Source organism: Haemaphysalis longicornis, unplaced genomic scaffold (assembly GCF_048455015.1).
Source record: "Haemaphysalis longicornis isolate Haplotype H1 unplaced genomic scaffold, Haemaphysalis longicornis Haplotype H1 scaffold_8, whole genome shotgun sequence".
NCBI lineage: Eukaryota > Metazoa > Arthropoda > Arachnida > Ixodida > Ixodidae > Haemaphysalis > Haemaphysalis longicornis.
The window spans coordinates 6,350,853-6,376,077 of record NW_027526445.1 but is presented as its reverse complement, the minus strand read 5'-3'; the positions used below and the strand labels follow the sequence as shown (position 1 = coordinate 6,376,077).

Here is a 25,225-nt window from a genome sequence, read left to right as displayed (position 1 = left end):
ATTTTCTGTCCGGCCGTTTTCCGGCAGCCATGTTCGGCCCATGTCCAAATGTGGGCCTTTTGGCCGTATACGGCCGTACTCCGATGGCTGTCCAACGGCCAGTGTCCGTCGGCCAGTCGACCGGCTTACAGTCATACGGCCAGATTCCAGCCGTAGGGCTCCGGCCATTCCAAAGCCACCCGTGTACGGCCGAAGTACGTCCGCCGGAGGACAGCCGAGATGCGGTCGTCGGACTCCAGCCGGACTACAGCTACCGGAAATACGGCCGTGCTACGGGCATTGGAGTTCAGCCACAGTACGTTAACTGTACTGAGGCCGGTCACTGCATGTCGCGCAAGCAGATGACTCATTCGCGCAGTGCAGAAGCAGCACAAACCCAGCATTTTGGGTCCAATGTAGCCACATCAAAGTGAGTTCGCGCGCAAGCACCAGCCGTCAAGCTTTCAGCGCAGCTTTGCTTAATTACCAGCCTCAGTTGACAGCAAAATTCATTTATTAAACAGTGCTCACAAATTGTCGGTCCTTTAATTGCTGTGCCTCTTTTACTGCCGAACACAGAAAATATTCAGTTCTTTGTAGAGCTTGAATAGATGTATTGTCCAGATCCTGATATCCTCTGTGGGGCGGCTTACCTGTAATGATCGGGGAAAGAGGAGGGGGGGGGGCGGTGGAGAGCGCATACTTTAGTGGGTTGAATTTCAGAGAGATAAGTTGCGCCGCTTTTAGCCAATTTCTTTTAGGGTAATATTCCGAAACACTTTCATGCTATGACTACATAAACTATTTTTAAAACAGTTGCTTGACCAATTTTGATGTATATAAAACCGGCGTGAATGCCTTTACGAAGCGTTTTGGTTCTCAACAAAACACTCAGGAGAATTTAATATAACTCCTTCACAAAAAAGTGTGTCCAGTTTTTTGCCCATTTTTCTTGCAAAGACATTTTCTACTCGATCAACTTTTCTGATGATCTTGCGCAGGGCTGATCCTAAGAAGGAGCGAACAGGTACTTTCATTTTCAATCTATTTTAATGTTGTTTTCATGAGTGTACGTCCACACCACTCAATAGTCCAAAAGAACTTAATTTTCTTCTAATGTCATACTACGTTCAAAAAATTCTAGACGCGTCGCGAATGACGCCCTGCTTCAGGTGGCTGCAGTTGTATCTCTTTGTGTTCACGCAAGGAAAGGCGTAAAATTAGAGTTACGTAATTTGTTTCAAACCAATAACATAGCAATGGTAGCATGTATACAGGAAACCTTGCATACTGCAACAAATAGGGCAATAAATATTTTATTGGTCAAGGTTGAATGCGTAGGGTTCTCAACCCGTCGGAGGCAAACTTGCGCCTCTGGAAGTTTATTTTTTTTATTTATTTATTGTTTATTTATTTATTTATTTATTTATTTACTTATTTATATATTTATATTCATTGTTTTATTTATTTATTTATTTATTTATTTATTTATTTATTTATTTATTTATTTATTTGATACCTGCTTTCGTTTGCATGCATTACAGAAGAGAGATACATAACACTAAGAATTAAATATGAGACAAAATAACAAAATAATTCTACAAAGCGCGCTGAAAATCGTCAATATAAACAGTTAATGCAATCATACGTCGAAGATAATTACCCTGCAGCATTGATGTAAAATAAAAGGAATCGCGCAAGGCGTCACCTTTAAAGAAAAGTTAATAATTTGCTTTAAGCTAGCGGCCCCACTTTGAGATATGTAGAATGGCGCTTGGACATACTTCTCCCCTTCTACAACAGTTTTCGCATGATAGATATTACGAAAAAAGTTAAACCTGTGGTTTCGTCTGTGATCTTTCACGCCCTGCCATTTCAGTTTACTTTTACTTTCTCTCATGCTAAGTTGAGCGTGCCAATTACCTAATACGAATTGCACTGACATATTCTGTATGTTTTCGAGCGTATCAATGAGCTCTTTGGTGTGGGGATCCACGAAAACACATGCGTACTCCAAGATTGAGCGCACATGAGTGAAATACGGTTGTTCTTTTCAGTTAGATGGAGGTTCACTGAAATTTCGTCTCAGAAAGCCAAAAACATATGCAGCCGTAACTTTTATGGTGTGAACCTGCCTATTTAACCTCTAACCACTCCCTAAATAAACTCCTAGGTATTTATATTCCGCGGCCGTTGTCACAGCAGCATAATTTACGGTATACGTATCCAATTGGAATGAAGGTTTTCTTGTAAACGTGCCGTTAACACACTGTTTAACATCCAAAAACTTTTCTGAATCAGCACACCAGGATGTTATTAAATGCGAATAAAGCTGCAGGTATACGGAATCACGTTCATTCGCTATAGTCCGGTTAACTACACAGTACTTTTTAACAAAGCTATAGGGCCAATAGTAATAACAATGCAAAAACCGATTCATTCAGTTCATAGGATGAAATGTACTACGCAGAAGGTGATATGCGACACCATCATTTGCTTTTCTGCAGTCCAAGAATATACAGCCAACCACTTTAAGCTTATCTATTGCAAGAGCCAAATCGTGCGTGAACTCAACAATCTGCGTTGAGCAAGAAAATCCTGACAAAATCCGTGTTTGCTAGGATGCTGGCGATTATGTTTAATCAAATGAGTCATATCCCAAGAGTAGCTGAGCTCACCTTCAAACATCGGAACTAAATTAACAGCTAGGCTTCGTCAGTGACAAGGCTCTGTAGTTATCGCAAATTTAAAATAATTGTTTTTCTAAATAGGCAGTCGTAAAATCCCCTGAAGTAACATAGTGCAGGGCATGAAGTTGATCCTACCAATGCACGAGCGAGTCTCTTCTACGTTTATCACCAAAAACATAGTGCAACATTGCTTGTCGCAGTTTAATTGTAAGCAGCATAACTTGCGCTTTTGCTCGCACTTGCCTTTCTTTGGTGTGGAGTCCTTGACATGGTGGCGGTTTAGCTCCTGCGTGGTTGCCGCTTGCTCGACGCCCTTGAAGGCCAGTTATTTTGGTGAACCATCTCCATCTCGGATCGGACATCTCTGGTGGATCGATGTCTCCAGTGCTCTCCATTTCTTGAGCTGGCGAATAGCCTCGAGATGATGCGTCGACGAAGCCGGAGGCAGAAGCGTGGTAGCGGCGATGACTGGCGAGGCTTAGCTCACCCGTCGGTGTGGCACAGTCTTCTTGTGGCAATAAATGACATTTCGATGGCCTAAAAGGTTCCCTGCTAATGTCCAGTGAGTCCTTGTACCTTGCCCGTTCACCGAGAACACTCATTACTGTTTGACAAACGATGTTCGTTCATTTAAAACGTAGAAACACGGAGCGGATGAAAAACGCGTCCCCGTCGTTCGGCTCCCTAACGGCTCTTTGTCCCCCCAGGAAAAAACCGGTCGGTTTCCTTCCAAACACGTCTGTGCATGAATTCTCGGCGCCCAGGCGCGAGCCGTTGTTCGGCTGGATGCCGTTTGCCGAAAAAAGGACGTATAACAAGATACCTTACGTAGGCCGCTCTCCTCTTGAACACCGGTTGCCAAAAATTCTGTGATCATTCACAGGCCGTAATTCAGCCGAATACAGCTAACCGAATGCAAAACGTATATTCTGGGGCTGTACGTCCGCCGGATGCGGGGTTCACCGTTGAAACAACGAATGCACGGCAGCCGCGCTCCGGCCGGTCTCCTTTCGAACACCAACTGCCGCAAGAATACGCATATTCTGTGGCCGGTCGCTTGCCGTGCTTCGGCCGATTACCGCTTCCCGAAGAAAAAACGGATGCCCTAAGGCCGTACTTCGGCCGTTCTCTTTCTCAACATCGGCAGCCGTAAGAGAACTGAATATCTGGCAGCCGGTTAGCTGCCGTTGTGCGTCCGGACACGGGCGGACGGAAAAATGCCGAAGCGCTGGTTGCCGAATGTTGGCCGTTCAGCGCATGATCAGTGGCTGCCAGAACCTGGATGCTGGCCGGACATGCCAGAAAGCGGCCATAGACGGGCCGGTCTTGGGGCACACTTTCTGTGCCGCCTGGGTATCTTCTTTGAAACAATTAAACTTGAACTTGATCTGGTGTGCTTTTCGGAAACTTGGTTGACGAAACATGATGCGATTCCATTCTTTAATGGATACCGATCAAAACACCTTTTCAGACAGGCCAGGAGGGGGGGTGGAGTTGCAATTTACCTTAAAGAATCCATACCGTATACGGTCATTGACGACTTTTCTAGGAGTAATAACGATGTTGAGTGCTTAACAATTCGTTTGAGAAAGACCACAGTGTCTGTGGTCTATAGACCACCAAATGGTGACAGGCAAAGCTTTACCCTTTTTCTTGAACGACTCCTTCAGTTTGGTAGCAGTAATAACAACTCTTGTATTATTATGGGGGATATCAATATAGACATGAGTTCAGCGGATAAGTGGTCTCTGGAAATAAAAAAAAAACGTACTGGCATGCCATGCTTTCACAAATCTCGTAGAACTGCCGACTAGGGTATCTTCTGGTAGTGCTACCCTGCTTGATATCTGTTTTTCTAATATCAACATCGATGAGATTCAGGCTGGCGTGCTTTCCGCTGATCTTAGCGATCATTTACCAGTGTTTTGCTTTGCCAACACAAAGGTTACTACAAGTGGCAATACTTGTGACAGAAATTTTCGGCGTAGAATAACTAGTTCGGGACTGCAGCAGTTTAGAGACCTTGCCAGAGTTTTCAACTGGAAGGAAGTTGTCGCTCAAAACGACTCCAACAGAGCTTATGGCCTATTTTTGAGGTACATACTGGCGTGCTACGACTTAGCGTTTCAACCAGTGGCACAACAAAGAAATTCTCGAAAGGTGCGAAAGCCTTGGATAGATCAACAACTTCTTAAACGAATTACGAAGAAAAACGCAATGTATCCCTCTTTTGTGCGAACCCGCGACCCTAACCTGCTTCTAGAATTCAAAAAATATAGAAACACACTGCAGAGCGACCTGAAAACGGCCAAGCTCAGATACTATGAACGCCTCTTCGAGGATATACGTAACGATCCAAAAAAGATATGGGAAACAGTGAATGTGATAACGGGCCGCAAGAAGAGCACGCAGTCGTATGTTGCTCGCTTGAACGGTAGGCGGGTAGAATCAGCCGAAATGGCAATCGGAATGAATAGGCATTTCATCACAGCAGGGGCTTACATTTCGGAGGTCGATGAAGATAAACGTAGCGCTATACTGGAACAGTCACAACTTCCAAACTCTATCTTTTTAAGTCCGACAAACGCGAGTGAGGTGCAAAATTTTATTCTTAAACTAAAAAACAACGTCGCATCTGGCATCGATGGTATTGCTCCACTTCCTGTAAACACATTGCTTCTGACATTAGTGAAGTTTTAGCTTTTATTATTAATTTGACATTATCTACTGGAGTTTTTCCTCAAAAATTGGAAGTAGCACGAGTTAGGCCAATTCACAAAGGAGGTGGCGATGACCAGTTGTCCAATTACAGGCCAATCTCTGTGTTGACTGTCTTTTCAAAAATATTTGAAGATGTAGTACATAATAGACTAACAAACTTTTTCAACACACACAAGGTCATTTCACCGTATCAGTACGGCTTTCAAAAAAACAAGTCAACGCAGGAAGCTCTGCTTAATATTAAGGACAGTATTATAGAAAATATAGAGGAAAAGAAATTTACGCTCGGGTTATTCGTGGACCTACAAAAAGCATTTGACTCTATCAATCATGAAATATTGTAATAAAACTAAAAAAATTAGGAATACGCGGAATAGCGATTGGCCTATTAAGGAGCTATTTAAGTAATAGGGAGCAATTTGTTGAATTTAACGGTATTTCATCGGAGTTATTGGTAATAGAACACGGTGTTCCGCAAGGGTCAAAGCTGGGACCGCTGTTATTCTTAATATATGTAAATGATATTCCAAACATACCTTGTACACCCCAGATAGCCATGTATGCAGATGACACGAACATATTTTTCTCCGGTAGCAGTATAAGAGAACTCCAGTATGAAGTAAATAGATATTTAGAAATGTTGTCAAAGTGGTTACATGAAAATAACTTACAGCTAAACGCATCGAAGACTACCTACATCATTTTTAGACCAATTAATAATAAGATAGATCAAGGCATTCATATTGAATATCGGGGCAATATGATCAACCAAGTCAAAGAACAGAAGTTCTTAGGAGTGTGGTTTCATGAAGAATTATCTTGGCATCCTCATATAGAACACTTAGGCAATAAAATTTCAAAAAATATTGGCGTTCTCTACAGATTGAGAGACTTAATACCGCTTTGGTTGAAAACACAGCTTTATAACACTCTTGTTTATTCTGGCTTTGCTACGGGATATTAGCGTGGGGAACAACAAACAAAACAAATTACAAACGGCTGATCGTCTTACAGAAAAGAGTTCTCCGTCTATTTGCCAATTTTCACGGGCACTATGCCGACTTGAGAACGGGTCCACTATTTGTTCAGTATAGTATGCTTAAGGCTGACCAAATTTATTATATCAAGCTTTTACAAGCTATACACAAAGAAAATCTCCATGGCAAACATAACGGCAATAGCAGTATATACCCTCTTAGGTGTGCCAAAATACATACACCTAAACTTCGAACAAACTACGGCAGGCAGTCTTCTCTATTTCAACGCACCGACATACTCAACGAAGTTGGAGACCACATTGACTTCAAATGCAGTAGAAACATACTTAAAACACAGGCGAAAGAATACCTCTTAAATCAGAATATCTGCTTCAATGGCTAGAGCTGTGGACGTCGTCTCGACCTGTTTAATGCGCAGGTTTTGTAGTTGTGTCTATCTTTAAAACTCAATCATAGTTCTACTCTGATTGTCCACTTGTATTTTTGTTTTACCTTACCCTTTTGTACTCTAATGTACGTTACTGTACCTCTCCCATATTGTTCTGTAATATCTTGTGCTCTACATGTTGTTTGTATTTTTGTAACTCACATTAGAATTTCTAGCTTGTTTGATTCTGCCTCATCATTGTACTGTACCAAAGGGGGCTGGGGCCTCTGTCAGGCTTTGTAGCCTTTAGTCCCAGCCTGCCTTCTCGTACTTCTAAGGAAATAAAATCTTTTGTTTGTTTGCTTGTTTGTTTGTTTGTAAAAATTGTAATTCGTGGTTGTCATTGGTAGTGCATGAAGAGCTTCTATTTTATGTTGATACCTTGCGACATAAGTGATGCAGTGTATCTAAGATGATATCGTTATATCAGGCAACAGGTTAGAGCTCTTCAAATCCTCATAAAAACATGCGGCATTCGGTTTCTTCGCTCAGCTACCATATTTCGGTAAGTTGGATTTAGAAGGTCCTCAATGTGTGAATGTGCATTACGCCCCACATTCGACTAGATTTATTTTTTTTGTACTAGCGTGTATTCTTTCCGTTGAATGTCATCCTTGTGATCAAGCGTAACCTAAGCAATCCGGGAAGCTTGTACTCACCCGCAAAACATGAATAGCGAAGCTGTTGCATGTGAGCATTACTGCACACATAGTTAAGTTTCAGTATCAGTGTTCATTCGAACAGCTGCGGTGCTAGTAATCGCCATCATATGCATCGAAGAGGTAGTCGTCTTCTTCGCGGCGCGTGGTGGATGCAAAGTTATCCTCAGCATTGTAGACTTCCACCAGCTCTTCCTCGCCTACTCGAGGTAGCGGTTGGCGGGATCTACAAGTCGTGTCCCGAAGGAGTGGCACACCCGTATCCACGTATTGAGTTATTCATACTGCCTTATAGAGGACGCTGCTACCACGGTGACCTCTCCCAAGCAGAGTGTCTTTTATTCTTTGGCATTAGCGCTTGAATTTTCTTACATGCGTGGCAGTACTTGATGACCGCGCTGCAGTTTCTGGCTAATGACACTGCGCCCGCCTGGTAATCGGCAGTCACCGCGAGGCCCGCGCTCACGAGCGCTCGGCCTTTGGCTGGTATTTTTCCTGCAACGGTGAAAGAAAGCGAGCGGAAAGTTGTAAGACTTCGTAAATGCCATGCAATGAGTAAATTTCAGTGCGTAGGGGTACTTGAAAAGCAGCGACAAAGAAATCGAACCCATAGTGATTAACAGCAAACAGCCCATCCTAAATTAACTTAAGGTAGTTATTGCGCTAGGTAAAACTTTCTGATATAGAGTTCGCTAGACAGGACGTACAGAAATTCCGCGGTACGTATTGCTGGGCATGTTGTACAGAACTTGGAAAATTAGAGCTCGAAGACATAAATGCAGAGAGAAAAAGCAACAGAACTTACCTCTGTAATTTAGGCTCACAAGTCTTCGTGTCGTTAGCGTCTTATTTTAAAACACCCAATATTTGCCATTTTCAGTGCCCGTAGAATGCTCCGTCAGAAAATGTACTGCACTCGCAAGGCATTGATCGAGCAGGGCCCTGTAACTCAGCTTGCGGTATGGGCTCCGCTTTTGCTTGCAGGCGATTGGCGTTTTTCGTCGCGTTGTGGCCGTCTCCACGTCCAGCAACGACTCTTCCTTCAAGTGCCTCAGCGCCACTCGAACTCGCTATGTGCTGGAACAGAGGGAGGCCACGTTCATCTGGAATTTCAAAGACCACGGGGGCACTGCAAAGTACGTAGAAACCCAACCATCCTTCCCAAATTTGCAGTTCTTTCAAGGTGAAGTAAAAACGTTGTTTGCTTGCGAACTCAAAATTGAATATATCTCGAGAAATGTGCGCGCTTAGTTTTGGAAAATTCACAGTGTCGTTGCATGCGCCTTCATTGAGCGCGCCGTGTAACTCAAATTTGCTAGAAACGAAGGTTGGGCCATTCGGTATGTTTTAAAAACAATAAACGCCGTAAAACAATGCAGGAAAAGAAACACAGTACACAAACACACAGCGCTCAAGGCTACGCAGCTTATATATCATGGTCTTGTAACAAGGAATAGCACTTAATCGATTAAATTTCGGGGAAGTCCCCAAGGGGGAGTAGGTTCCTGCGTATGAAAATTTGACATACACCTCAATGCAGCCATACTTCTATGATTGCAACCATAGCATCGAGGACCATCCTGGACAAGAATGGTTGCAGCCTTTCACCAAGATGAATTTTTCTTCAACTTCGAAGTTTCTTGGGAAGCCATACAGCTTTCCTTTATAGCCGCACGGCTGCATTGAGGTGGATGTCAAATTTTCCTTCGCAGAAACTTACTCCACCTTGGGGATTTCCCCTAATCTGGTCTATTAACGCCCTTCACTTCAGTTGTCGGCCAATTTGTGCTGACGGGGCCCCGGTTAAGCGGTGGGTTCGGGATCATATCCTGGACCAGGACGACTTTTTCTTCCACTTCGATGTTTGTGAGGCAGATGTACAGTTTTCCTTTGTAGCCTACGGCTGCATTGAGGTGGATATGAAATTTTCGTTCGAAGGAATAGCTCTGCGTCTGTCCTTAGGCTCTTTCTTCTCTTTGGTTGCATTGCGTGTCTATTCATTAAGAAAATATAATTAACTCAGCCTTTCGCACCAAAAAATGAAAAAGAAAAACGTTTTCCCACGACGTAGACAACATTCAAACAAAATCCATGGTAAACGGTAAGAACCGAAAATGTGGCGGAGATCCTCATGCGGCCCCACAAGGTAACGCAGCGTCGATATTCCTAACTCACAGAGAAGGTTAACTAACTTATAAGGTGAAGTTCCCGGTATCAAATGAAAACCCCACCGGGAAACTTTGGGGGTACATGAGTTCTTTGCGGGCCTGGAGCAACCGGGTCAAAGGGTTGGGAAATTTCTCTGGCGCACACTAGTAACAAAGGCCAGTAAAATACCGAAGAAAGAAAAGAAAAACGAAATGACAGATATGCAGTTCAAATGACGTGAATTGTCAACACAATTCGGTGCCTGCAAGCTTGCAGTACGCTTCCGGTATTTTGTTTTTGTTTCAGAAAAAAAGTCACTTTCGACATAAAGTTGGGCAACGTGTCTGACCAGCCAACGATTTTCATCAACAAGAGTGAGTACAACGGTTTGTCCTAATACAAGAGTATGTATATTCGGTGCGCATAGTGAGATTATTGCCTTCACATTTCTTCCATATTTGAGTATTCACGCGTCTTAGATAGGCCGGGGCTCTCGCGCACACTCTACTAGTAGATGGCTCCGAATTAATTTCGACCACCTGGATAAAAAGCAAAATTTTCGCACACAGAGAGTACGTTTTTACGCCTCACCATAAAAATTGCCGTCAAGGTCGGCTCGGCATTGAACTTCCATTTTTTGGCTCAGCAGCGCAATGTTTTATCCAGTGAGCCCCCATGGCGGGAAGAATAAAGTTTGCATTTTGCTTTCTGATCTGTATGATAGCAGACGGAAAGGGTCGGGAAATGGTGTTGATAACTATCGACACATTATGTGGCTTCTAAAAATATGTCCGGCGCGTCTCCTCGCGTCGCTTCAAATGTCATGGGAAGAAAAGAATCTTCTGCCGCCCCTGCCATGTAACTTGATTCTTGTCTTTAATCCTTGTACATCTCCGCCCGTTTCCCTTGTTTCGGTCCACACGTTCGAAATTTGCGGAGTTCAATTTTGCCGCGTTCCCACTGTTGCGCTACTTATTGGGACTATTGGCACTTACCGCTTCCGCCATGATCGCACTTACCGCTTGCGACACGATACTAGTTCGGTAATTTGTGGATAAAAAATCGCTCTGATACGGTTTTTTTTTCAGCACGAACCGATTTTTAGTTACAAGAATACCCCAAAGGCCCGTTTTATATAGTAGTTCTTCCTCAAGTAGGATCAATATCCTTTCTGCTGACAAATATGGGTAAATATAGAGAATAATGCTAGATTTATAACATTACAATGTTTTACAGTAGCCTTACTCAGCTATTGCAACTTTTGTGCCGGCGGATAAACCGAAGGACCGAGACAGAGGCAGGGAGGCCAAAATTTTCCCGTTTCAGAAGCCCAGAAAAAGCTATCGTCTTTAAAAGTCCACGGCAAGGCGAATGTCATTCCTAATGGTAAAATAAAACAAGTGCGCTTTTCTGGCGTTTCTACGGGGCATTAAAGTTTCTAGGGCGGTTAATATAGCATTTTTTCGCCTAACAAAATAACGCTTCATTTCAGACTATACCCGTTCTTTCACGGCGTACTACAACTACACAGATTACGAACTGCCTTCTGGCCGTCATTCCTACCCACGATCATGAACGTAAGTTGTCGGAAGCCAGGTTTTATCGACACCTGGTCCAGCCAGCCTTTAATAATTGCACCCAAGTAGTAATTATTTGCTTCAATGAAAAGGCTCTCGCCTACAGCACGATCATGACATCCTAACTGCGCCAGACGGATTCCAAAGTATGTTAAACAGCTTAAATAAACTGTAAAATATGTTGGACAAATGTGATGCCTTCAGAACATGCGGCCAGGCAAACTACCATAGGCAAGGCAGCAAAACCTTACCAATTCAGTGCTTCTTTCTAACTAAATGACGACGCAAAGCGATACGTTTGCCGCGCGCTTGAACTCATTTAAATCACCGCCGCTCATGCTAGTTTCCTTGCCATCTCGGTACCGACATAGCTTGATTACGTCTAATTCAAGAGTACCTTCCCCTACCCACTAGTACTCCACCACTTCCACACCGATTCCCCTCCTCTTGCGCGCGATCTCACAAAAGTCATATTCTCATATTATCTGGCCGCTCTTACTCACATGCATCTATCCCGCCAGACGTTTTCCTTAATAAGTCTCCTCATGCTCTCCAATCCTCGAGCTGCCCACCCTCACAAACATGCACAATGTGTAGCTTTTGTTGGGCAACACACATCACCAAACGTCACGGCGTCTACCATTCTAACTAGCAGCACGACCACGGCGGAGGAGGCAGCCATTGCCCTCGCGCTCACCCAGCGCCCCACCCCGAATTCGTCCTCTCTGACTGTCAGCAGTCTATCCCCAATTTTATCCGTGGTAACATCTCTCCCATTGCAATGCAAATTTCCTCCAATAATTCTCCATCCGACATCGTGACCCTGTTGTGGACATCAGACAACACAGGCGTAGGCGCTAACGAAGTGGTGCACGTACGGGCTCGCGAACTATTTCACCGGGTCGCCATTTTCACTACGCGTACACGAAATGTCCCTGCTGGCAAGCCAACTTCCTCCTGCAATACAGGGATATTGCTCTGCACTACCGCCTTCTCCGCCGCCGATACCCAGCCCCGCACCCACTCCTCTCTTCTTAGGCAGGCCACATGCTGCGCATCGTACAAACGCACACCTTTCCACACAGAGCTCAATTGATACACAGTCATACATACATCTTTACTGACCCTATCTGTTCAGCCTGCGGGGCTCTCGACACTCCCTACCATTCCCTCTGCGAATGCCCCACAGACCCGTACCTCCGCACCCAATCGCTCCCCTCGCCTCTGGGAGGAGATGTGGCGTTACCTGGGTGGGTCAGGCCAAGTCCTAAAAACCTCCCGGGCCATGATGGTCGCAGCGGCCCTGTGGGCATCTTCCACCCCCAATACCTGATCCCGATGGACGACAAAAATGCATTCCTTCCTTCCTTCCTTCCTTCCTTCCTTCCTTCCTTCCTTCCTTCCTTCCTTCCTTCCTTCCTTCCTTCCTTCCTTCCTTCCTTCTTTCCTTCCTTCCTTCCTTCCTTCCTTCCTTCCTTCCTTCCTTCCTTCCACCTTTCGTTCCGCTCGCCTGTTTACCTCTCCTATCCGTTACCCGTCCACACCGTCTCTCTGTTACTGTCGTTTCTCCCTGGTTCCTACACGCTCCGTTTCGAGCTTCCCTTTGTGTTTCCTCTTCCTCCTGCTCGTTTATATTTCTATCATCATCATGATCGTAATTACAGCCCGTTTGCGTCCACTGCAGCAAGCAGGCTTTCTCGCTGACATTACCAACAGCTTCTGTCACGGGCTCAATATCCCCTTCCTATTAGTGATATCGTCTTCATTTTCCGTCCAATTCAATTCACCGCAACTTGTTCTCTTCCGCTCATTTCTCCACTATTTTGCGAAGTCAAATTGTCGATTTTCATTATCTTGTTCGTTGTCACCAGCCTCGTCCCCAATACTACGTCATTTAGGTAACATTTTTTCACCCTCTTTTCCTTCATCCATTCCCGTGTCTCTTTTTATAATGCTTTCTGTTTCTTTCCGCCTTTCCAATCACGCTACAGCCTCGTGTAGCGTTCTCGTGTGCTACGGTCAAGCCGTCCTCCTCCTCATGAAGCTACGACTCACAGGAGCGTGTTAACCGCACGGCCGGAGTGTCTTGCTGGGGACGATTCACGCCCGTGGCAGTTGCAAAATCCGGAACAAACTGGTTCGCGTTAAGTGATGTTGAGACTCACATTTGCGAGTGGACGCCGCCTGTGGAGATCCTCTTTCCCCTTTGTCATACACAACCAGCGCCGGCTATCACGAAACCAGGAAAGAGCATCCTTGTGTATCTGTACTTTGTTCAGGCTTTGTGCAAAGCCCCGGAAGGCAGCGTAATCGTTAGCGCTTCTGCGTATAAATTCTTTCTTCTTGTTGGTTCATGTCTGTCGACATCAGGGCTGAACAAAGAGCGCCGGTCTGCCCGTCGACTCCATTCTGTTGCTTGTATCGTCGCTTTTTATCTCTGGGTATGCAGCACATCAGTTAGGTTGGCCCTTGGAACTTCGTCGTCAACACCAAGGCAGCACTTGTTCTCGCCGCTCGTCCACCACGGTACCACTGCATGATGGAGCCACGAAGCGCGGTACGGGGACGCCTACGCCAATGTAACACCGTGGGTCTACTATATTGCGGACACCGATTTTCCCTTCCTTATTTCCGATTCTCTTATACGTCTAAAAAGCACTCTTCCCCAATTCTAACCATACGAGGTCTTCGCCTACCGGTCCTGTATCGCGTTTTACAAAAATCCAAATAGACACCTACTTTTACTCCTCATTTACATCTCATCATCCGTAATACCCTGCGTTTTATACATCTTTTCTATCCCCAATGAATTTTTTTACCCGGTAGTTGCCAGTTCTTAAGTAGCCTACTACTGACCATGGGGGTATGTAATGTTTGTGCGTGACTTCGTGACACACCGACAAAACGTTTCACGTGTATATCCAAAGAAAGTCTATCGTATTTATTATCCACGAACTATTCGTAGCGCTGAATCACTAACTACACATCGCTACACCAAGCAATGTAAAGAGAGGCAACCGATGTGCCACACATTGCAACCTTGCTCGGTGTGCGCTAGATGACCTAAACTGTTTCTAGCTGCGCACATTTTGATTTTTTTGGCGCTTAGCTCAATGAACGTGTCCGGAACCAAAGGGACACTTCCACTTAACGCTGTTTCCTACACACCAATATCATCGATCCACTAAATACTTTTTGTTTCAACGTAATCGGCATGGTGACACACGCCAATCGTGTTTCTATTCTCGATCATCCAAGCATTGTAAAGTTGGTCAAGCAGCCTGGCAGATCGCCCGGAATATCAGGCATTGGTCGTAACGAGTTAGTTTTTATAAACCTAATTGATTTCGAAACAAGCGCTGTCTGGGCCCGCAAGAACTCGCATTTTGGCTGCGGAAGCGAGTGAAGGGTGTGTTGTAACGCGAAGCACAGGCGCTCGTTTGAATGCTACAAAAGGCGCATTCAAAAGGCCTTAGAATTAATACGATCACCGCTTTAGGGGGAAATACCCCGTGCTCTCCATTAGGCAAAAAAAAACGGTATCTTACGTCCTTTTAGCATAGGATGTTTCCATATGCAGGCACGGTACCCTAACTACGAAACCAAAATGCAAAAAAGAGCGCGAGCCTTTCGTGGCTATAATAATCCTAGCCTTTTGTCGCTGTATAACACGCCATCGGGATCACTTAGTCTGCCTGCTGTTTTTCGTATCGTTCGGAGTGACTCTTGTAGTTTCTCGTGATGAAGGGCGTTTAGACGTCAGGTGTTCGGTCAGTTACTTCTTCGTCTAAACACGGTCCACCCCGCACGCAAAGCCAAAATTCGGAAGGTCTAAAATGCAGCGAGAAAAGCCAAACGCCAAAAACGTACTGCTAGCCCAAGAGGGTCGTTGCTTATCAGCTGACACGCATATACGACGTAGCTGTACCGCAGTATTTCATGAGTATTCTAAACAAAGTCATTGAAGCAACGTAAACAGAACTCAAAGTCAAAAGTAATTTTATTTGCACGCAGCACTAACTGCCCGGCCGGTTTCATTAAAATTTTCATTAGGCACCCGAACACAAAATAATAGCTACTAGTCTGAATAACTTCTTTATTGTGCGATTTTGCACCTGCGGCTTGCGATTAGGGCGAACTGTGACTGTGGTTTTTTTACATTTGGATTTCCTGAGACCTTTTTGCGACCTTTCTGAGACCTCTGAGAAAATTTTCTGAAACCTTTCTACAACGGGGTGATAGACGTATTGAAGGCAACTTTTCCAGATCTGTCTAGTCGCGTTTGAAAAAGACCATGAAGCCATGCGGCCTCTTCATCAGTTACGATCACTACCAGCCGTAGGGGCCCGTATTATCATCTGTCGTGGGTTTCAAAAAATGGCTGCACACGGTATGATTTGCGAGTCGGCCGTCACCCAGGAGCCAACTCTGATATGCTGCATTTGGCACCATGACTTACAGGAATTAGCCCGGCTAGAACTCTAAGGGGATATTGTACACTTCATGGCCATTCGAGCATTTCTGATTTCGAACAAAAAATATGAAAAAATGCCCCCGCATTGCCTTCTTGGAAATCTTGACTGTTGGATCTACTGTCTGCGCATCATTCACCGAGCTCCTTATAGAGAATTCTGACACACACACACACACACACACACACACACACACACACACACACACACACACACACACACACACACACACACACACACACACACACACACACACGCACACACGCACACACGCACACACGCACACACACACACACACACGCACACACACACACACACACACACGCACACACACACACACAAACACACACACACACGCACACACACACACACACACACACACACACGCACACGCACCAAAGATTCTTGCTGATTACTGCAGAATTTCTCTCAGATTTGCCGAGCGTGCGGCTGGCATAGCCAATTACGGGCTCGGTCCCATGATGTCACTGTACAAGTACTGCTCCGATTCTCATGCCGCTGGCATCCTCGTGCACTTCTGTTGAAGCATCCGGGTCGAAATGGGGAAATATTGACCCTGACGTGAGAAGAAATTTCAGATGTGAAAAGGACATTTCCCAGTCAGGTGTCCAGTGGAAAGGAACATTTTTGCATAACAGAGAAGGCACGAGAGAAGCATCCGCTCTGCTCTCTTCTTTGCTACAGAGTAACGAAAGCACTTCCGAATTTCATCAACAAACTGATTCCCTGTGGTCAACGCTGCCTCGTGGTATTAGAACCAGGTCAATGCTGTCTCGGTCAAGTGCAATTCGATGTTCGCAATTCGGGCCACAGCGTCACAGAATCTCTACTCCCTCTGTCGTAATGAGTGAGCGATTCTTCAACGTCTTCTGCGGCCTTCCCTGAAAATGTCTGCGGTTCCCGATGTGGCTCCCAGATGCCCGTCAGTGGTGTCGGGGAACTGCCTTTAATCGTAGCCATCGTTGCTCAAGCTGGCGAGAGACCAGGAATGTGACAGCTACGGAGATCAAGGAACTCCGCACGCCGCACTTTCAACCTAAACCGTTACGTTGACGTTCATACGTCTGTCTCTACTGCGATGTGAGGGTTTATTCACACGGACTACATAAGTACCGTAGATGAGCGTGGTGTCCGAACCCCGAATCTCCCAAGACCACCTCGTTCTTTTCCTCCTCGCCCTGGTGTTCCCGCCGGCGGGATTTTCCTATTAAATAGTCAATGCCATCTCCTGAGCACAACATTCAATCACTTCGGTAGCGTTACAATATGTAAAATATTGGCGCAGCTTGTACTAGTTCTGCAAGGCTGGTGAATCAGCAGAGCTGGCGTCGCCTCTTTCGTTCTCAGAGCCCCAGCTGTTGCACGTCACAATCATATCCGAAGTTGCCGCGCGAAGTTCTTCATGACTGGTAGGCCGGATCGTTTGATGAGCAGATTTCACATCCTTCCCAGGGTAGACCGCGTTCGCACGCTCTAGAACCCGCAGCCAAGTCCAAAGCCAACGCCCGCACTTTAAACCCACATGAAAGGCTGTGAGCACGGAATGAGATACTAGCTTAACTGGATAGACGCGGTGTCGTAACGCGAAATTTCCAGTTTAGCTTTCGATCACGGGAAGCGCTTTGTTCTTTCAAATTGACTGCACATGTTATTGTTCCCTGGCGCTACTAACCCCGATAACTCTGGGAACTGTGGGACGGCCCAGTGCTTCGGGTGTCAGGTTCACGGTGTCAATCTCATGAGATGAATCCCGTGGACCTACGTAACGCCATCTTTTTTCTTGAGCAATCGCAACACCTGCTCGTGGGCTGCTTGCGGCCACGCCTGTTTCCCTCACACTTCGATATTTTTCGTGCGGTGGACGGACATTGCTCAGCCTGAACAGCTCCGCTGTTAAAAACGAAGTTATACAGTCTCAATGAAAGAAAGAAAAATATTATGGACGAATGTGCTGCCAGGCCACCACAGGATGTCGACGACCAATGACGAAGAATATAAAACACAGCGACTTAGAAGGTAACAGTGCAGACCTAATGACAGTAACATCGTTTGTAAGAGCATAAAGTTAGGAATGCCTCTACAGAGCATTTAAATAAAAATATTTTAATCGGAATAGCAAGGGTAAGGAAGATAATGTGACATCAAGTTCCTCTTGAAACGTTTATTTGGCATTTCTGGAACCAACCCTTTTTTCCACCAAATCAAGATAAGCACCTGCCTGCCGCAAGAACAATGTGAATAATTGCAAGTGATATTGAGTTTATTAAAATCGCAGATAAGTGCAACATTATACGAATTCTGGGAGGAAATAAATCCTGAAGTGTTCGGCAGACTTCAAGTGTTACAAAATGGAGACGGTGAGAAGGAACTGGTTTGTACACATTTAGCACCTACCAATGACATGCGCTAACACCTTGCGATTCCATTTTCCATCTGTTATGATGAAGGTATGCGTTTTACTTCAGATTAGACATTTCTGTGGGTGGCGTATATGAAGGCCGGAGGTATCAAAATGTACAATTTCCGAAGTATAAGCGGCACGCCTTCGTGCGTGTCTGAGGTTTGAGTTTTTGTAAGTGTGGAAATTCAAAAAGAACGGTAATGTAAATATGCAAAACACGCCATAAACGAAGAAACATGTAATATATTTATTTTCGAACAAAACTTCCTAGACCACTACGAAGAAACATGCGACGTCCGAGTTCCTCAGTTTGACAATGATCTTTGCAAGGATGATGAATAAATCCTTATTGATAACCACACAATATTACCAGCAACGATTTGCGAAGAAACATCCCAGCGAGGCGCTACTATGGTGTAGATTTGTGGTGTTCCTAGTAAACAATCTCTTAGTCAATATATGTGTCCCTGATGGTGTAGTAATGCAGGTTTTATCGGTATCATAATTGTACCATGAGTTCGTGAAATGGTGAGAAAATTTTAGATTCAGTGAGTGAGTGTAAACGGTCCGTGTAATCAGCCAAGATCATGCAGGTACACTTGCGAAGAGAACTTCCCAATGCGTACGTCGTCTCCTAATTAATGAGCCAAAATGGCTGGTATGGAAGTAGAAGGAAAGACGAAAGCCATGTATTATACTGATTTTGGTGGCTGCGTTCACAACTCAATGGGAATAAATGTGGTTGATCCCTCTTCCATATGAACCGGTAAAACATGAACGTGAAATGCCCCTTCACAGGAGCAGTTGAATGTTTATTCTGCATTACTATGAACTTGCACATCGCCATTTATACTGCGTCAGTATGGCAGCCTTATAGGCATCAGCGTTAGACACTGGATTGCACGTGCCACAACATTGCGTAAATCCGACTGAAACCGCAGGCGCAAGCAAACAGTCCGTGCGAACGAAACCAAATTGGTTGTCAGCGAATCGTTCGGTGAAAACACGGTCCGCTGCAGCGAAAGGAACAGCGGACCGCGCCATGAGCGCGACATTCGCAAGTCGGCGTCGATCTTACTCCTCGGTCATTCCCGTACAGGCTTCTCCGCAGGTTAAGCTGCGCGTCCCCCGTACACGTAGGCGCTGGCATCGAGGCGCCAACTGTCGGCGTTCATTATCGTCATGATTCACTACTTCGTTTCGCCTCTCCTAGACGTTCGCACCCCCTGAAGGAAAGGATATAAGAAGCGTTTGTAGTCCTGTTTACGCGGCTGTTCATAGCACAGTCGGGAACGCGTTTCGTACCTCGCGTTGTGGCGAAACAGTTCGGGGTTCAAATCCCGGCGCAGCCGTGTCAACCGAAGTTTTTGTGGCGATGTAATTTCCGTGATGGATATGGCGTCAGCCAGATCTTGGTGGACCCAGAAATAAAACACTCCCATGTTTAAAAGGAAAGTGAGCAATGCGCAACAAGTCAATTTTATCATCTACAGAACATCTTTTCTGTTGAATTAAACCCGCAAAAAATACGGCTAAACAACGAAGCGCGAATAAATGGTAGGAGTGGCCAACTTCATCGTTGGATGAAAGTGCGCCCTGTGCAGTTTAGGAATGTATATAATTTTCGAACTTGTCTGCAACTCTGACCCACCGGGGTGGCTTAGTATCTAACACGTTGTGCTGCTACGAGATCGCGCGTTCGATTCCCCACCGCGGCGGACGCTTTTCTGATGGAGTGAAAACTAAAAAAAGACGTTTGTACGAGATTTGAACGCACTCTAAAGATCCCCGGTGGTCAAAACTAATCCGGAGACCACGACTACGGCGCGCCTCATCACCTGCGTTGCGTACGCGCGTCAAACCCTGCAATCATTCAATCAATCAATCAATTATCAGCACGTCTGGTCTTAGCACCTTGTTTTGGTCAATACGGGGCCATTGCCGCAATGGGTAACACATCTCTGTATAAGAAAGACAAAGAGAAGAAAAGGCTCAACTTAACGTTAAAGCGAAATTCAGTAATGAGTAGCGTTCTCTGGCATGTAGGGCGAATACTCGGCACATAACCCAACACAGGTGCTCAGTCCATCGCGACGCTCCGTTTAAGTAGTTTAAGTACTCATGCTTTGAAGTGTAAGTTCAGAGTATTCGGTAGCTTGGTGTACATTTCGGCAATATCTGTTATTTTAACGACAGGTTTCAGTACACATTTGGAAATGTGTACACATAAACCTCTATAATAAAAAATGTCCTCTAAACGTAAACGAGAAAGACTATTTGGGCTCAACTCTAATGGTGGACTGTATTCAGTTCCGGTGTCGCTACTTCGTTTTTTGAGTCCTAGCTATGACTAGAGTAATCAGGGGAATTAAAGCTGTGCAGACCGCAGCCACAAGCTACTGGATTTTCATGGTGAAAACAGCGCATAAAAGACAAAGACAGAGAAGGGAAAACACAAACACGTTGTTTTCCCTTCTCTGTCTTGTTCTTTTAGGCGCTGTTTTCACCATGAACATTCACCAACTTGCCAGTTAGCCGCACCTATGGTATTTGGCACACTTGTTGTGAGAACTATGACGTCAGGAGGACAGTAATAATTTCGTTGACAAGAAATCATGTAAAGGGAAGCGTCATATGTCTAAACGATACGAAATCCTGCGGTCTTGCGTCCGCAGAAAACTCCTCTCGCGGCTCCTTACGCGCATGAGCGAAAAGACAAGTTTGAGGAGGAGTTAGAAGTAAAGGGTGATAGCTTAGGTGGACTTTTGTAGTACGTAGCTACACTCTCGCATCTACCTACTCTGGAAAGTGGGAACTGTGCTTCGGAGGGAGTGTGAGAGCCTCTCGTAGCAGAGCGCGTGCGAGCAAGCTAGTGCTTTAAGCACACATCAGGCGACACCTGCGGGCCGGGGCAGCAGAATTTCTGGCGGAGCCACATCTCCTGACAGCTTCGCTGTAACTTTTGGCTCCATGCATCTGCATGGAGTACGTGGATGAATTTTTAAGGGAACTCCAAACGTGAATAAACGAACACCGAATAGCTGTGAGGAACTCGTGTATCAATTCAATAACAAAAATGAATGGCACTGATTTACACGTGCAGCTACGGACAACATTTAATGCGACACGGGCGTTTGTGTATTGAGTTTGCCGTTTGCGCGCAAATTTAAAATAAGTATGTGGAAAACTGGTTTTCGGAATACAACCCCTTATACTTCGCATGTACGTTAGAACGAATAAAAGAGACCACAAAACGAAACCACATAGAGAACCCACCAGGAGTTCGGATAACCAACGCGACTTTATGAACTGGTTGATCTAGGAGATTTTCTACTCCTTGACCGTTCATGCTGACCTTTCCTGGCAAACCGGGATAGGTAGGTAGGCCATTTCTGTTAATGAATGAAAGATTTACGGATGAGTTGCCTTATTTTCCTCACTGCACCTAATGTACAGAAGCTTAAATGCGAAATGGTAAGAACAATAACAGGAATTTTAACGAACTCACCATTTAAAATTACAAAATTTACGAATAATTTTCCGCTTTGTATGTAACCAGCCGAATAATGGGGTTTCAGAACTGGCGTGTACACACTTTTTTTAATCGAAAAAATTGTACAAACCAGAAGGGAGAAGGCTCGTATATTTATCTCCTCTCATTGTTTTGTAATGAAATTACTTCGCTGTATACCGCAAGGTATTTTCATGTATGGGCACCATTAGTTGTTGGCAAGCGTAATACCTAGCTGAAATATTGCCGCGAACCATGCATGGGTTGGTTTGTTTATGTTTTGCTTTTACTTCCCGGCCGCGCCCGGCTGTTTTATTTATGTCCCAAGCGAAGCGCCTGTTCCATTGTTCATTTTTATGCCGCACGGGTTATCTCATTTCGATAAAGAGAGCGTTTCGCCCTAACCTCACTAGCCTAGAATAATCTTCTTTGATCTCCAATGTTATTGAAGTAAATCGACCGTTTGAGAAACCCTCGCGACCAAAGATAAAAGCCTGCAGAGCAGACGCGGGGTATTCCCTACGTCGACACCAGTCTGCGCACGTCACTTTGTCGACTGCTGTTTCGCCGCCTGTGTATTCTTAGAGTTCACTCTAAGAAATCGGCGCCGGGAAAAAGAAAAGAAATAAAAAGGCACACAAGCGAAAAACGGGTCCTTATTTCAACAGTGCATCCACACACAAGAACGAGAAGCGGTACATCCAACAGTGTCTAGCGTTTTGGTGTACTCTAGGCGAAAAAGAACAAAACTATTTTGGGAATTCCAGTTTAAAGATAATTTTAAACAAAGCCCACGCATTCTCATACAAAACAAACAAAAGCAGCTCCGCAGAAGGAATGATAAACAACATTCCATTAAGCTGAATTCCCGCCCGCCGCATCTTACAGTGCAAGAGTTACATAGCGGGAATCAGAGTCAAAAAAGTTAAACTGAAGTATGACACTACGACGTGAGTAAATTATTTAAGGCATTTTTAAAGAGAATTGCATTGACTATGATGGGGATGGAATGGGGAACACAATTCGAGTCATTGCAAGTTTTGGGCAAAAATGAGGTTGAATGCGTGACGGTGTTTGAATGAGGAACAAATCTTTCTGGTGATGGTTTTGGCGCAATCAGGTGTAAGATGGAGGCCTGATCCTGATAGCGCGCAAAGCAAGATTATGATAGTAGATTTTGTGAAAGAGGCAGAGACTTGCGTATTTCCTTCGGGTAGCTACTGCGGGAAGGCCCCAGTTAAACTTCATCTGTGTAACACTGGATGTGCAATGATAGTTATCAAGAATGAAGCGGGATGCACTGCTCTGAACTCGATCAAGCATGTCTATTCACGTGGAGTTACCGCGGTCCCACACTGAGGACGAATATTTAGGTTCAACTGAACAGTAACCAGTAACTAGTTACTTACTAGTAAGCAGTGTTCAGAAAATGTTTTGCGCTATTTGATCACTCGTCTCTTTTGTGTATATCTGTACATTTATTCTTCCGCTTTTTATTTATTTCCTTTTCTTTTCGTTGTCTCTTGTATGCCTTACGTTCATGTAACCAGCGTATCACCTGAGAAGGACCAGTGGTGTTGGCGAGCACTTCGAATAAATAAATGAATACTTTAACCCAACGGAGCCCCCGAACACAAAAAGCCCTCGAGGATTATTCATGTGCGACAGCGTCTTAATAAACCCTGGGTGTCAGGTTGACGACTGCCGGTATGCAGTTACGGGTACCTAAGTTTGGGGCTTCGTTTGCAGCTGCTCCATCAAAGGATATACGACAGAGTGATTCAGTGTCCTCGGACTTTTTTGTGTGCAGTTAAGCTATTTAACGGACCTTTTTACAAGAATTAGTCATCACGTAATCTTCTTAACATAATTTCATAAAACTAAGTTTTCTTGCTTGTAATACTCACCGTGATGAACAGTTAATAACAATTATTTTCTCAGTTGTGGAGCTGACCCTGACGGAACCTTTATTGATGCAACGACACAGAGCCGTGAACGAAAAAAAATTGTTCCGACACCCTGCTTACGCCTTGTGTTATAATGGCTGACTTCTCAAGGTGATCAAAAAGATTGGCGAAATAAAACCTTTTGCCTTTAGGCTCTAGAATTGTAAGAGGTTTCTTGCATACAGAAACAAATCTCGCCCGGCAAACTGAAATAAAATCACTTTGCTTTATTGCAGGCAATTCAAGCATATCTTCTGGGGCCCAGGCAAAAACACTGGATTAGCAGTATTTTAGATTCGGTCCTTTAAAATACAATGGGCAGTAGAGACCCAAAGCCATTAACGGTGATTGCAAATAACAAAACATGTCTACATCACCAGTTGCCGGTTACAAGCGTGCTGCTCAGGAACCCCAACCCCGCTTCTGCAACTGCGCTTGAGAAAACCTAGAAATCCCATGGTTGAAATACGAGAATACGCGTGGTTATTAGTCGGTCGACACATTTCGCCGAAAACGTTCTTCCCTATTTCCCTCAGCAAGCACTGCAAGGACACAAAAGAAACGCTACGCTGTATGATAAAGATTTCTCTTTTTTGAAAAGCTCCATGAATAGGCGCCTTTACGTCTTTGAAACCTGAAATTTTCCAGTTCCTGTGCGGACCAAAACCAGTGTGTCAAAACGAAGACAGTACGGCTTTTGTTATGGTTCTGGTTCGGGTAAATTCATTTCGCTCCAGTTCAGATGAGGTCTGGCAATATCACATAATAAATGGACTTGCAAACCCGTTCGATGAGTTGAATTACCAGCAAAGCGATAATAATTCAACCCATACAATAATCAACCATATCGGCCCTGATTTTTTTATTAAAAAATGAGTTTCTGTGTTTTTTATATTTGGCACCTTAGCCTTAAAATAACAAATTCACCTGTAATTGGAAATTTGCAACAATAGAATTTGATTATGTCATTAGGCAACTGACATTTTAAATTCCAGCCGAAAAGTTCCTTCGCTTGTTTTTGTAAATTTTGGAAAGCACTGAGCCAAGATTGAAAAAAAAACCACAAAGGTACCAGCGCAGCTATATTTACATTTGCCTCCGTGACATGTACCTGGAACTCCGTTCCTTGTATTCACCTCGGCGCAAACCTGGTCTTTACAGAAATACCTCTTCCTCTTTCTAGCGTTGAGCTGTAGCGAGAAACGAACAATGATTATACCTGCCGAAAGAGACTTTCTTGAAGAACTCTTTCCTAGAAATCTAGGTGGTTTAGTTTTGTTCTCGAATTTTAAGAATAATCTTGGGTAGTGTCGTAAATATAGGACACCAGGACCGAAATGGCTAAAGCAAACGTGATAACATAATACAACAAAACGTTCAGAACACGGTGTTTTGCGGGATATGGTGGTTACATTGCAATGGGAACGTTAAACATTTGGGGCAGAGTTTTGTGAAAACAGAAGAAATAAGGACGATTCACCTGCCGGCTTTTCACCCTGTCTTTATATAGTCTAGGCTCTTTGCTTGAGTTGATTTGAAGAGATGGAATAGGTGTGCCTGGCCTCATAATTATTTTCGGGGAAAAATTTATATATAGCTGCTTGTGTACATGGATTGGTATCGAAAGCAAATTTCCAGTGGCCAAAAAGCTCCCGTTAAAAAAATCGCAAACACG

The 25,225-nt window shown here is 44.5% G+C and overlaps 1 pseudogene; it reads left to right on the top strand.

The window, feature by feature from the left end:
* Positions 1 to 7,281: 7,281 nt before the first annotated feature.
* On the top strand, positions 7,282 to 18,435 carry LOC144149743 (uncharacterized; annotated as a pseudogene).
* The last annotated feature ends 6,790 nt before the right edge of the window (positions 18,436 to 25,225 follow it).